We start from the raw sequence: 14,796 nt of genomic DNA on the forward strand, positions 1-14,796 counted from the left end.
TATGTATCCTGGAGTTTCTTCTCTGATTATGTTCTGTGGGATCTGAGAGCCTGGCTATAGAAAACAGATTTCTTAGTGTGTTTGGGGTGGTTACTGGCTCTGTGGAGGTAAGCATAGTGAGCTGGTGATCTTGTATGCTATATAGTTGTCTGTAGGATTTTATTGTTGTTGCTGGTGTGGGAGTGTTCTAGAGAGTTTCACGGGTGGTGGTTGTTTGAAGTTATGGTTAAAATCTGAGGAATTTTAGGCCTTCTGCCGAGAAGATGAAAATATCACTGATGTATAACTTTGGTTTTGTGGTGTGTTGTCTAGAAATTCTTCTTCAAGGTGGCCCATAAAGAGGTTGGCATATTGGGGAGCCATCCTAGTACTCATGGTTGTTCCCATGGTTTGGATAAAGTGTTTGTGGTTGAATGGGTGAAGACATAGACAAATTTACCTATGTTTGCAGTGGTTATCTGAGAGTTGACCATTGTCTTGCAGATATTTGAGGCAGGTCGTGATGCTGTCATGGTGAGCGATGTTGGTGTATAAGGAAGTGACATCAATGGTGGCAAGGATGGCGTTCTGAGGGTTGCTAATGTTATGGAGTTTCTGGAGGAAGTTGGTTGTGTCCTGGAAGAAACTGATATTTTGTGTGGTGAGTGGTTTGAGATGATTTTTATAAGTCCTGATAATTCTCCAGTACGAGTGCTGTGGGTCTGCCAGAGTTCACTTGTTTGTGTATCTTGAGAAGCCTGTAGAAGATCCTTGGGGTGGGTTTATGGGGGATGAGGTTGTGGAGGTTTTTTTGAAGTTTTTTGGGGAAGGATTTGATGATATCGTTAAATTCCTGGGTGAATTGTAGTGTTGGGTCTCCTTCGAGTTTTTTCTTTACAAAAGTTTCAACATTATTCCTGAAGCAATCAGCATACTGATCAAGTGTGTAGTTTTTGTTCACTGAGAGGTCTCAGTCCTTGCCCTTCCCCTTCAAAAGATGAGCCTGGGAGCTTAAATTCATAACTTTGCTAGAGATAAAATTCATGGCCTTAATAAAGACACTGGCCCCAGAATCTAGCATGGGGACTGATGGGAACCAGCAGCAGGATTGGGGACAATGAACTCACTCTGTTGCTGAAACCCATTCCAGAGCAGGCTTTGGAGCAGGAGCAGCACATTCTGGGTCCATTCTTGGAGGAGCTGATGGTCTCCTCAAGGAACAGCCCACTGCGGAACCTGCAGCAGACGCAGATGGGACAGAAGCTGACCCTAAGCTCAGTAAGTTTCTGGCTCTATTTTAATGTTTATTAATACAGTAATAGGAGCAGATTCTGCTCTATGAACCAAGGCAAAAGTTATGAGAAGCCCTGGTTAGCAGCATGTATCTGCTATTGGTGGTTTGTATGCCAGTGGCGTGGCTTTTCCCCTCCTTCCTCCTCCACTCAACCACAGGGGTTCAGAAAGGTGACCAGGACCAGGTGATTCAAACAGTACAGAACACCTTTAAAATTTATTTTGACTGGAAAGGCACAGACATTTGCCATTCCTTTTTCTTAAAAATAATAACCTTACCTTGCCGTACCTGTAAGTATGCTCCTCTGTAACCATTCTACAGTCTTTTGGGTCACCTGGAAACAGTGAGTTCTGTGTGTGTGTGTGTGTGTGTGTTTTCTATTCACAAATCTAGTCCATTTCAATTACAGGTAGTCCTTGTAGTGCATAAGTGACAAAATCATTTGCCCCAAACATGCCTGTGCTTTGACATTTTGTCCAGAAATGTGCCGGTGGGTGGGGAGGAGAAAGACTGTGAATTTCTCTGTGTTTGTATGCAGTAATAACAGGCTATGCCATGTGGAAGCTAAGGCAGCATTCTGTTGATTCCCTAATGAATTCTGGCCCAATCCTGGGTGCTGATAGCTGCAAACTTTTCCTGAAGCAGGAACTCTAGATAGGTAGTCACATTTTGGGGGTGGTCGTATTTTCCAGGGCGACTTTGGTAGCTGACCAGCCCACGCCACTCATAGATGTGCTACTTAGTCACTATATGTTTGAATACGTCTGTTGCATAAAGTGTAGGTTTCCCACCAGCAGCTTGGTGTAACGTCTTCCTTTGCCAGTCAGGAACCACAAGGACTGTTATGTCCTTCAAAATGTGGAAGCCTGGAAATAATAGAAAAAGCTTTTGTAGCACAGCCACTGATGGGAGCTGTAAACCACAAACCCAAGTAGTTTTGCAATTTTCTGAAATCAAAAAAGCAGATTTGCATTTTTAATTTACCATTGTGACTGCAATTTTTTTGCTGCCATTAACCGGGCTGTGTCCAGGGAGCTTCTGTGGTCAGAAGCATCCTTCTCACAATATACTGAAGTTGATTTTATAAAAGTACCATGTTTTGTCCTAGAAATTCCACAAGGATTTTTTTCTGTGTTCCTGCACTGAGCTATTTGAGACAATAATCCTCCGAGCCTTGTCCTTTCCAGGCCCCTGGACCTCTATTGGCTGCAGTACCTCCACAGTTTGCCCGCACAGCAGTAGAAGCCTGGGACATTGTATTTTCATCAACCTTTCCAAGAGGAAGCATTTCCATGATGAACTTCAAACGTAAGTTCTGGAGAGGACCAACAAGCGGGTCCAGTACCAAAGACAGAGGCACGTACGGCTGGAGGAAAGGCATACCACAAGACAAGAGAAAGGGTCAGCCTGGCTGCACAGCTTGAGGAGAGGTCTTCAGCCCAGGAATGGTGGCTAAGGGAGGAGGACAGAGTTCACCAGAAAGAGCTGTTTGAGTGGCTCATATCACTAGTAACTGCAAAAATAGTGGCTCCCGCTGCATCACCTCTGCCATGGCCTGAGTCCCCTGTGTGCTACCCCGAGCTGCAGTCCAGAAGCAGCTTGAAAGACTCCATCACTGGCTGGCACCTTGCCCCATGCAATCCTCCATATTGATCCGCTCCCCTGTGGATGTCCCAACCTCCCTCCTACAGTGTTGCATGCATGGCAACTGGGGAAAGAAGAACAGGTGGCCATAGGACGTGCCTTGGTAGGGGGTGTCTGTCTTGTACGTGATTTCACTGTTTATGCAGGTATTTTTTTTTCTGTAAGGTTCTGTTACTAGTGTTTTGGTGTGGTAATAGGAGCTTGCCTACCTGTGAATGGGTGAATATTTTACTTTTCTAATACAGGTTTATAAAGGTTTTTTTTTATGTGAAGAATTTTTTTTTTTAATTTCTATTACTGCTTCACATTGTATGATGTGTAACCAAAATAATAAAGGTAAACACATGATCAGGGACAATTAGAAATTAGTATGCAAAGACTGTCCCTCAGTATAGTTATCTATAGCAATTCATACTTCAGTCACTTCCTTACATCATTCCATACTGTGAATAATCACGCTCCCCCCCACCAATTTCATAAGTGGTCTTGTCATTCAAAAGTACATTACATGGCATTAAAATTCCAGAAAATTCCTCCCCAAAAACTCCACCCCTCTTCACAATCAGTAAGCCTCCATACCATCACTCCTCACAACCCCCCACCACAAGCTTATTCATAAAGATACTATTCCCCCTCTTCCGTTGCACCATGCAAGTCCATAATGTGGGAGCACAAAACATCCCTGGATTCTGGTACCTGGGTGCATCCAGCTTCCGCTGTGGTAGGTGTGCTTTCTGGCTGAGCATACTGATTCAGGGGTCCCTCGTTGTCATAGGTCCATTCAGGTGGAAATGGCTCACATCTGGCTTCACAACGATTGTGAAAAGCACAGCAAGCCACAGTAATGCAGACACCACTGATGACACTGGCATCCAAATGGGTCTATAAACATCTCAAATGGGATTTCAGTCTGCCAAAAGTCCCTTCAACAACCATTTTGCACCTGCTGAGAATGTAATTAGAGCATCTTTTGCCAGGGCCTCTGAAATCAGGATATAATTCCATAAACCAAGGCAGAAGGAAATATTCAGGGTCCCCCAGAATAACAGTGGGGACAGTAACTCCATTTATGACAATGTCATTTGGTGGGAATATTGTCCCAGCCTGTCCATGAATGTAGACTCCATTTGGTGGAAAACCCTGGCTTCATGAACTTTCCCAGTGCAACTCACATTGACATTCATAAATCACTCTCTGTGGTCCACTAGGACCCGCATAACAATAGAGTAGTACTCCTTGTGGTTTATGTGCTCCTTGAGGAGGGCAAACTATGGGCACATGAGTCCCATCAATGGCCCCAGTCACTTTGGAGTAAACCACACACCTGATTGCCTCAGGAACCTCCACAACCACTTTCCAATACCAAACTGGTTTGCAATGAACCTGTAGCAGTGTGGGGTAGCCAGTTTCCAGACGGCTATAGTTACCTGCTTCTGGACTGGCATGGGTGGCCTCATGCATGTGTCTTTATGCCGGGAGGGTCAGGACAAATTGCTCACAAAGCTCCAGAAATGTAGCTTTCTTCATGCAAAAGTGCCAGACCCCTTGCTGGTCATTCCAGGTCTGCATGATGATGTGATCCCACTTGTGCTTGTGGCCCTGCTCCTGAAGTGCCGGTGGGGGTATCGGGGCTGTACTGAGAAGCCTCAGTTTGTCTGCCATGCTCGGGTACCCCTCCTCCTGCTCCCTAATAAACTGTGTCAGGTTCCTTTGGTGGGTCAGAAAACTGCCGAAATGTCCATCAGCATCTCATGGAAGCTCTGCCTGTTTCCTGACACACGAGCAAGAGGAGTTCTTCAAAAAGTGCCTCCTCCATGTAGCTGCCTCCAGTAGCTGGGAGCACACTGACCAAAATGACTATTTGGCAGGATGTGCTGGTGGATTGTTCTGACTTCTTGTAATGTGCAGCATGGAGCCAAGTTTTCCCATAGTGCACCATGGTCAAAGGGCTAGAGTGGCCACATTTTGGGTGGGTGCCAGGGAGTCTGGGATAGGGTTGGTTTGACTCAGGTGCTGCAATGTGGACACCAGAGCCCCAGATTCCAGCCTGGGTTAGAAAATTCTTAAGCTAGGGTTAACGATCAGTGTAGATGCTCAAGCCCTGGGTTCTCTAATCCAGAATCAGTTGACTTGAGTCCCACTAACCCTCGGTTTACATTGCAGTGTAGATGTACCCTCTGAGTACTTTCCCCAGACCTGAAGAAGAGCTCTGTAGAGCTCAAAAGTTTTTCTATTTCACAAGCAAAAGTTGTTTCAATAGAATATATTACCTCATCCATTTTGCCACTGTATAATGAGTCCATAATACATACATATAAAGGGAAACAGGTATTTGACTTTGCTCCTAACAGCTCAGTGAAGGTGTTCCATGACAAAACATTTTCCTAAACTTTGTCTGAGTATCCTTTGGAACTTACATATCTGACGATCCATACAACTGCTGTACCTTTGCATTGGAATAGATTTGGTTCTAGGGAGAATAAAAGGTCAGAGGCTGCTTTGTCATTTCTCTCCAACACAATATTGTCTGTGGCTCTAGTCTAATAGTGGTGTGACACAAATGAAAGCTGGGAAGAAAGTATGAACTCTATTTCCTGGGCCCAGTCATGTGAACTGGGTCATGGTTTCAAAAGTTAATAGCCTGGTCATAAAATGAGTTTGGCGTCCACCAATGCCAGGAGCTAATGTTCCATCTAAAACACTATATTGCCATCCCTAGTTTCACAGCACCTATTTTAGCTAAGATCTTTGGACTTAAAATGTTTGGCAGTATCTCCTTAAATGTTCAGGCACTTTTCTGTAACACAGTTGGCTGGCTGTCTCTCTCTCAAGGCAAAAATACTGGCTACATATGGCAGAAGTATGATTTTGATCTCTAAGAGAAAACTGGCAGCTGCAGCTTGTCTAAGTCAAATTCAGGTCAACAGGATGAAAGCATTTGGTGTTCATTAGCTGGACAATCCGTTATTCCCAGAAAGATGTCTAATCCTACCTCACTGTTTACATAAAAGGCCTGATCCATGGAAGTAGAATGATAGACTCCCATTGACGTCCATGAATGATGGATCACGTGGAGAGTCACACAGGAGTACAGGGCATTCTGCAGCCACATAAGAAAAGAAAAGGAGAACTTGTGGCACCTTAGAGACTAACAAATTTATTTGAGCATAAGCTTTTGTGAGCTACAGCTCACTTCATCGGATGCATTCAGTGGAAAACACAGTGGGGAGATTTATATACACAGAGAACATGAAACAATGGGTGTTACCATACACACTGTAATGAGAGTGATCACTTAAGGTGAGCTATTGCCAGCAGGAGCATTGCCCGGGGGTGGGGGGTGTGTGAGCTCTCTCTTGGGAGACAACTGGTTTTAAGGAAGCAGATCTTAATCTTTCGTTTTACATGTTTTGTGGGTCAGATCCTTGGCCAAAGTTACCATAAAGTTGGCTTACCCAGCTATATGGGGATTCCTTCTGCCCATGGGACTTCCCCATTGGCACAAAGCTGACTTAGTGGCTCCTAATCCATTCCTTCTCCCTGCCCTCAGTGCAGTGGTGTATGACTGGGACATCCCTACATTCCAGCAATGCCCTCCTGCCAAAGTGGGCCATGCAGACCATTGATGGTGCAGATTAGAGCAGCCTTGAGACTGGGAGTGGTTTGCTGCTGAGCTGCGGGAGCATGCAATACCTTTCTTCACACACATATACCTGTGATGGGATAGACCAACCCCACAGAGAACCAGAAGAGATTAATGAGAGCCTGTGGGCTCCATCAGTCTTGTCCTGCTACACCTGCAGTAGATGTCAAGCCTGGAGGGAGGAGTTGAAAGGGCTGAACCCAGCTCAGCTGGGGGCTGACTAGGAATAGGAGTAGAGCTGGAGCTGAATGAAGCTGCTGGCAAACAGAGCTCCCAGAAGATAGGCAGGCAGGCTGGCTGTAGCTGGGAGCTCAGGGTGGTTGGGAAGGAAAGCGGGAGGATGTGAATCTGCCCAGTATTCTCTGTGCTCGTGGAGGGACTTGAAGGGAGCTGGAAGATTCCTGTTGAGTCAAGGACTGCCCAGGCATGGGAATAGAGGAAACTCCCCCTGCCGCAGAAGGTGCTGAGATGCTCTACAGTAAACCTGTGGAAGAGGCTTAGATAGAGAGGAACTTGTACATGATGAGCTTGGGAAGAAGCTGTGGCAAAGGCAAGGACAAACAGGTGGTCTAGGGAGGCAGCATGGGGCCTGGACCTGACCCCAGAGAAAAGGGACTTGGGAGGGGTCTGGTTCCCCTACTGGCCCACTGAGAACAGTGGAGTGGAAACCCCCTGACAATGTGGGGGGACTACTGAAACCCCCCTGACACTAGGGGTAAGGGCTAGTGAGTCTGAGGTCAATGGACTATTATATGGACTACTAGCTTGCCCCAGAAGGGTTGGGACTACATGTGACCCAGCTAGAGAGCCTATTGACAAGAAGCAGAGCACCGCAGGGCTGGAAAAGAAGTCAGCAGGAGGCACAAAGGGAGCCTGCTATGCCAGGCCAAGCAATAAGGGGTGAGTCACACTTATGATGCCCTCTGCCACTTTCCTGGGCTGCTCTTGGCAGCATTCCTCAGCCACAGGTCAGTTTTGGGCCCATTATTTGCTGCCATTTCCCTCCCACTCCTGCGATGTGAGCATTTGCACTTGCTGAGTTCAGATAACTGCTGCTATTGTAAGGAAAGGAAACTAGTATTTAGAATCAAAAGTGCAGCACAAAGCCTTCAGTGGGGTACTATATAAAGCCAAGGTGTGTTTTCCCATTTAGAGAATTACTCCGCCCCCAAACTTATAGACTGTTTGCATATACTTGGATGTGATTAGATGGGTGCATGAGCCTTAACTCACTTATATATCAGCTGGCATTCTGTAGTTGTTGTTCTTAATAGCCCTTTCTTGCGTGAGGGTTTGTTTGCTTAGGAAGAATTCAGAGGAAAGGTGACTAGAGGAATTTTTTTTTCCTTCTTGGATTCAGCAGGAGTCTACAATACTGTTGTGTGCACTGGGTTGATCACTGTCTTGTCTGGTGGCTAGGTAAACTGTTGTGGTGTAAAGAAACTGGGTTTGATCATCAAAGTTCATAGAGGCCAGGAATTGGGACTCAGGGAGAGAGAGAACATGAAAAACAGACCAGAAAAGGTGTGCATGTGTGTGATATGGGCGCCAATGTGCACTTATGAGACTGAAATATAAGAATTGTTTTGAAACTTGCCAAAGGCTGTTTTGGAAGTTTGTGTGTGTTTTTTGTTCTGGTTTATTTTATTTATTTATTTTATTTTTGAGTTTCTACTGCCTTCATTTAAATGAACGCACTTGGGGAAACATCCAGGCCTGTTTTGGCTCTCATGCCATGTTCCCGCAACTGAAAATTATCGTTTTGTGTTATGCAAATACCTTCAGTCTTCTATTGAGTCCTTTCCACCAACACTCATAAGCAGACGGGGTGTCTGCCTTAAAGCATTAAGAGGCGTTCCTTTTTTTGGAAGTAAATTCAGGCAGAAAGGACCAGGCCCACTTGCAACTGTGCAGATGCCCCTAAAGAGTCTCTGGTGGCTGGCCCTGCTCTGATTGACAGGAGTGAAGTTCTCTGGCTCACACATTGGGGAATCTGCTATTGTGTTCCATACTGGGATGTATTCTGTGCTATAGTCTGCTGCATTAGTATATCAACCAGGCAGAGAATGGATGGAACAGAAACTGCCTCTGGACATGGTAGTAAGGCTCTGGACTGTCAAGCAGTAAATAAATATTACTGAATAACAGGAAAAGTATATTTACTCTTTCTCATGTGAGATTTTTTTTCTCCCCTCTGGGAGAGAAGGAAAGCCAGGAAAAGCAATTGCCTCCCCTTGAAAGGACTCCTCTGGGCACTGTGGGAGCATGTTAAAAAGCTACTCACTCTTTGTTGCTCCAACAAACACTAGCCACAGCTTTCACAAACCACTCACCCCAGTCATGGTAAGAGAAAAACAAGTTCCTGCAGGAAGCAGTCGCCAAGGAAAACACTTGGGCAATTCAAAAGACTTAGTCACACAGTTGCACAACTGCTAAATTCAATGACTTATAGCTGCAAGATTGTCTCTATGTGAAATTGTGTTCCACTATATCTCACCTTCCCTAGATGGGAGTGGTGAGCACTTTGTGTCGTTACCTGGAAACCGGGAGCTTAGCAAAAGCTAACACACAGTTTTGCTTCCAACCATAAAGCCTTTTGAGGTGTCCTCATTGGGCCACATTAAGAACCCGATAGGATGCTGAGGAGAAGAGACCTCCTGGGGCTGGAGAAAACTGCGCTGGTGCTTTGGGAACTGACTCTAGCCTCTGAATTGGCAATGAAACAGCGTGCCAGCATTGGGGTTAGGATACAGGACACTGTTGTTAGAAGAAAGAAAAGGAGTACTTGTGGCACCTCAAGTACTCCTTTCCTTTTTTGCGAATACAGACTAACTCAGCTGCTACTCTGAAATCTGTTGTTAGAGTAGTTGTCTTCCATGTCAGATAGAAACCCCACCTGAACGTTTGTGGTCATAAAAAAAATCTTAACTCTTTTCAGAAGATTAGGATATTTGCCTTTGGTTGTATCTAAAAATGATGAATTGCTTTTTCTAGACCTTAAAAATTCAGGACTTTAAAGTCCAATGCCTTGGGACCTTTCCTGGCTAGAAACCAGTCCTGTGCATTCCATTGGAAAAGCTGGGCATTGCCTATGGGATTGGCTGCCATTGCTACCTCTCGAGGATCACAAGAGATTTCAAAATTTACAGCATATGCATCTAGGACTAAATATTGTCTATCCTGCCATTTGGTCTAGTGTTAGTCTAAGGAGAATGTGCCATATTTGAGGAAAAATAGGAAATGTTTATAGCAGATGGATGTTTTGTTTTCTTACGCGCTTTATAGCTGCTCAGTAGCTCAGAATGTTGAGAAAGGGTGAGTGGGGACAGATTAGTGGGCAGTTTGCAGATGGGGTGATGAAAGTGCATTGATAAATTCAGTGGTCACATGGATCTGCAATTAATAGCTATCAGCTCCACAGAGAGGGTGTATAGATCTTGCACCCAGTTTACTGAGCTATTGGGGTATTTTTAGAGGAAAAGCTCTGAGGTCTCTTGCTAATTTTGTTATCAGGATACATCCACAGGCATATTGCGTGGAAGCAGCTGTTTATGTTGAATAACAGCAGCTGCAAAGGAAAGAAAGACACATGAGTAGGACCTGGGGAAATTGCAAAAAAGACATATGAAAGAAAAGCTTGGTAGAAATCTTGTAAATCACCATGCTGACTAAACATTCCTATTAAAGCCTTGCTAACATGATTATAGCATAGTTACAATTATGGAATTTATTACGTGTGCTGAAAAGGAAAAAATCCTGGAGACAATGTTTGTCTTAAGTCTGCATTTTAATGGCCGCCAAAGTCTTAGTGGTATTTTGATGGCTAACTCACAGTGAAATCCATGGTAGATGGCTAAATACCCTTTAAAAACCTGGCTTAGTATTTACAATATTTGCCCTACTTTCTGAATTTTCTCCACTGCATATAATGTGACCTTCTGCATGGGTTCACAGAATCAATATTTTCTTTATGAAGAATTGAGCCTGGGTCTAACTTTTACATCTTTTTTGTTCTGCATACTAAAAGGAAACTCTAATCAGTTCAGTACTTACGAGGGTCTTTCCTATTCCTATTGACTCTAATGGTGTCATATCAGGCTCTGAAATGAAAGACTAAAAGCTAGCCCTTGGCCTAACGAGGCCCTTTTGGAATAGCCTTGGGCAGATTTTAGTAACCCTGTGATTCCAGGTCAGGAATAATTTGACAATAAGTGACAATGTGTACAGTTACAGAAAGGTTTAAAACTTCTAGAAAAAGTGATATGTTACCATAGTTTCAGAAGAGCTGTATCTTGCAGGAAGTTTGCCAGGATAAGGCCTCTCTCCTGAGGCCCACCCTGACTGACAGACATAACCACCTCCTATATAAGCCCTCTGCAGTGACCCAAATTAGCAGAAATGATCATCTTAGAACAGGAATTGACACGCAACACACTGTTTTTCTCTTCAGAAGACTCAGTTTAATTTTTGACTTAAAACAGAAGTTGAATTCCATCTCCAGAGGTGAAAAGTTGGGATACTTGTCAACGGGCACCAACAGAGATAGTCACTGGAGTTGGTGGGAGGTGACTGCAAGTAAAGGACATCAAAGGTGGAGCTGTGGGAATTATAAAGTAAAAATCTGTCTGTCTTATCATTCAACAGCTGTATTTACCACATTAATAGTGATTAGAAACAGAGTCACTCTGTGAAATAAATAAGCTGTGGTCTGAAGCAGAGCAAAAGGGTGGAAATTGCATTGACTGCAGGTAGGAATGCTTTGCAAAGCAGAACGGTGGCTATGCAATACCACCCCACTCGCTACATAGTCCCCTACCACAAGAAGGTGGGGAAGCCAATGGCAGCATGGAATATCCTGTAAGGAACACGAGTTATTGGGAGGGCTATATGGATATATCTATAAGTAATAGGGGCTGTATTAAAAACCATGCCATTCAAGTGGATGGTGGTTGGTTCTCTGTGTATGGCCCATGGGCTTTTCGTTTGTGTGCCTTCAGCCTACAATTGCTTTCCCATTCTCTGGCAAATATTATGACATTTGATTTTTGTCCTGAATTGCAACCAGAAAAATCAAACAAGTGGTGATTTTCACAGAATAAAAAGTTACAAAAAATTTCAACTCAGGAATGTTAAAACAATTCTGTAACCGGATGTACTAAGCTCTTCAGGAGGCTCCGTGGTCCTATTACACCCCACCCCAGGAAAGGAGCAGTGAAGATGGGTCCCCCAGGCCTGCCTAGAGAGGCTTCATGGAAGTAGCCAATCAGAGTCAAGAAGGCTCAGATAAAAGGAGCTGCAGGGCCTTAGCATGTCAGTTCCTGGTTGGGATCAGAGTAAGAAAGAATGCTCCCCTCTGGAGCTCCCAAAGGAACTTAAGGAATAATAAGAGTCTGTTTCTGGCTTCATTTTGCTTAGACGGGCTTGCAGGGAGACAGAGGCCCTAAGAATCTTAACTCTGAGGTAAGGGTGAAGCAAAATGGGGCCAGGTAAGAAAAGACCCAGGGAAGAAGTTCCAACAAACTGAAATTGAGTAGTGCATAGCTGCTGTGTATAGAGTCCCTGGGCAGGGGAAATAGTGGGCAGACCTGGGTTCCCTTCGTGGCCACAACTAAAGTGGTGTAAACCCCACAAAGTGGGCAGGACTGAGTTGGGAGCTCAGACAAAGGGCTACATTTAAAGGGGCCCCAGTCTCAGGACTGAAGACCCTACTAAGGATAAATAGACTGCTTTTGACTGTGATCTGGCCAATGGGCTGAGCCACTGAAGACTCACCAAGCAAGGCTGACAGCTGGCAGGGGTGCCAGGAGCAGGCAAAGGTGTGCAATACTAAATGCAGCAGCAAGACATAGCAGGCGGAACCCACCTCGTGAGTGGAAGTTCATTTTGACCTCTTTATTCAAAAGAGAATTTGATATTCTGACATAAAATTGATGTGAAACAAAACCTTTTTATTACATTTCATCCACCAGAGCCACTGTGGCACTGTATGGGAGTTGTGATTTGGGTGTTTCATGCCCCTATTCTCAACTATGGGATGTAGCCTAGTTGCACTTTGGCTATGGGACCTCTGTGATGCACCAAAGCAGGTTTTCCAGAGGCTAGATCAGGGGTTCTCAAACTGGGGGGTTGGGAAGTTATTACATGGGGAGTCGTGAGCACTGTTCCCTCTAAGGTGTGCGCATGCACACAGATCCTAAACCCTGTGCACACGGCAAAACACCGTGCACACACAAATTTGCAGAGAAGCACAACAATTTGCACAGAAGAAATTTTTTGCACACACGGCCTGTCAAAAATTAGAGGGAACATTGGTCGCGAGCTGTCAGCCTCTACCCCAAACACCGCTTTGCCTCCGGCATTTATAATGGTGTTAATCATAGAATCATAGAATATCAGGGTTGGAAGGGACCTCAGGAGGTCATCTAGTCCAACCCCCTGCTCAAAGCAGGACCAATCCCCAACTAAATCACCCCAGCCAGGGCTTTGTCAAGCCTGACCTTAAAAACTTCTAAGGAAGGAGATTCCACCTCCTCCCTAGGTAACCCATTCCAGTGCTTCACCACCCTCCTAGTGAAAAAGTTTTTCCTAACAGCCAACCTAAACCTCCCCCACTACCACTTGAGACCATCACTCCTTGTTCTGTCATTAGCTACCACTGAGAACAGTCTAGAGCCATCCTCTTTGGAACCCCCTTTCAGGTAGTTGAAAGCAGCTATCAAATCCCCCCTCATTCTTTTCTTCCGCAGACTAAACAATCCCAGTTCCCTCAGCCTCTCCTCATAAGTCATGTGTTCCAGTCCCCTAATCATTTTTGTTGCCCTCCGCTGGAATCTTTACAATTTTTCCACATCCTTCTTGTAGTGTGGGGCCCAAAACTGGACACAGAACTCCAGATGAGGCCTCACCAATGTCGAATAGAGGGGAACGATCATGTCCCTTGATCTGCTGGCAATGCCCCTTCTTATACATCCCAAAATGCCATTGGCCTTCTTGGCAACAAGGGCACACTGCTGACTCATATCCAGCTTCTCGTCCACTGTAACCCTTAGGTCCTTTTCTGCAGAACTGCTGCCTAGCCATTCAGTCCCTAGTCTGTAGCGGTGCATGGGATTCTTCCGTCCTAAGTGCAGGACTCTGCACTTGTCCTTGTTGAACCTCATCAGATTTCTTTTGCCCCAGTCCTCTAATTTGTCTAGGGCCCTCTGTATCCTATCCCTATCCTCCAGCGTATCTACCTCTCCTCCCAGCTTAGTGTCATCTGCAAACTTGCTGAGGGTGCAGTCCACAGCATCCTCCAGATCATTTATGAAGATATTGAACAAAACCGGCCCCAGGACCAACCCTTGGGGCACTCCACTTGATACCGTCTGCCAACTAGACATGGAACCATTGATCACTACCTGTTGAGCCCGACAATCTAGCCAACTTTCTATCCACCCCTTATAGTCCATTCATCCAGCCCATACTTCTTTAACTTGCTAGCAAGAATACTGTGGGAGACCGTGTCAAAAGCTTTGCTAAAGTCAAGGAACAACATGTCCACCGCTTTCCCCTCATCCACGGAGCCAGTTATCTCATCATAGAAGGCAATTAGATTAGTCAGGCATGATGTGCCCTTGGTGAATCCATGCTGACTGTTCCTGATCACTTTCCTCTCCTCTAAGTGCTTCAGAATTGATTCCTGGAGGACCTGCTCCATGATTTTTCCAGGGACTGAGGTGAGGCTGACTGGCCTGTAGTTCCCAGGATTCTCCTTCTTCTCTTTTTTTAAAGATGGGCACTGCATTAGCCTTTTTCCAGATCGCCATGAGTTTTCAAAGATAATGGCCAATGGCTCTGCAATCACATCCGCCAACTCCATTAGCACTCTCGGATGCAGTGCATCTGGCCCCATGGACTTGTGCTCGTCCAGCTTTTCTAAATAGTCCCGAACCACTTCTTTCTCCACAGAGGGCTTGTCAAGGTTCCTCCCCCACTCTGAACTCTAGGGTACAGATGTGGGGACCTGCATGAAAACCTTCTAAGCTTATCTTTACCAGCTTAGGTCAAAACTTCCCCAAGGTACAAAATATTCCACCCTTTGAACTTGGATTGGCCGCTACCACCACCAAACTAATACTGGTTACTGGGGAAGAGCTGTTTGGGACGCGTCTTTCCCCCCAAAATACTTCCCAAAACCTTGCACCCCACTTCCTGAATAAGGTTTGGTAAAAAGCCTCACCAATTTGCCTAGGTG

The sequence above is a fragment of the Lepidochelys kempii genome, chromosome 4 (genome assembly GCF_965140285.1).
Source record: "Lepidochelys kempii isolate rLepKem1 chromosome 4, rLepKem1.hap1, whole genome shotgun sequence".
In the NCBI taxonomy this organism is placed as follows: domain Eukaryota; kingdom Metazoa; phylum Chordata; order Testudines; family Cheloniidae; genus Lepidochelys; species Lepidochelys kempii.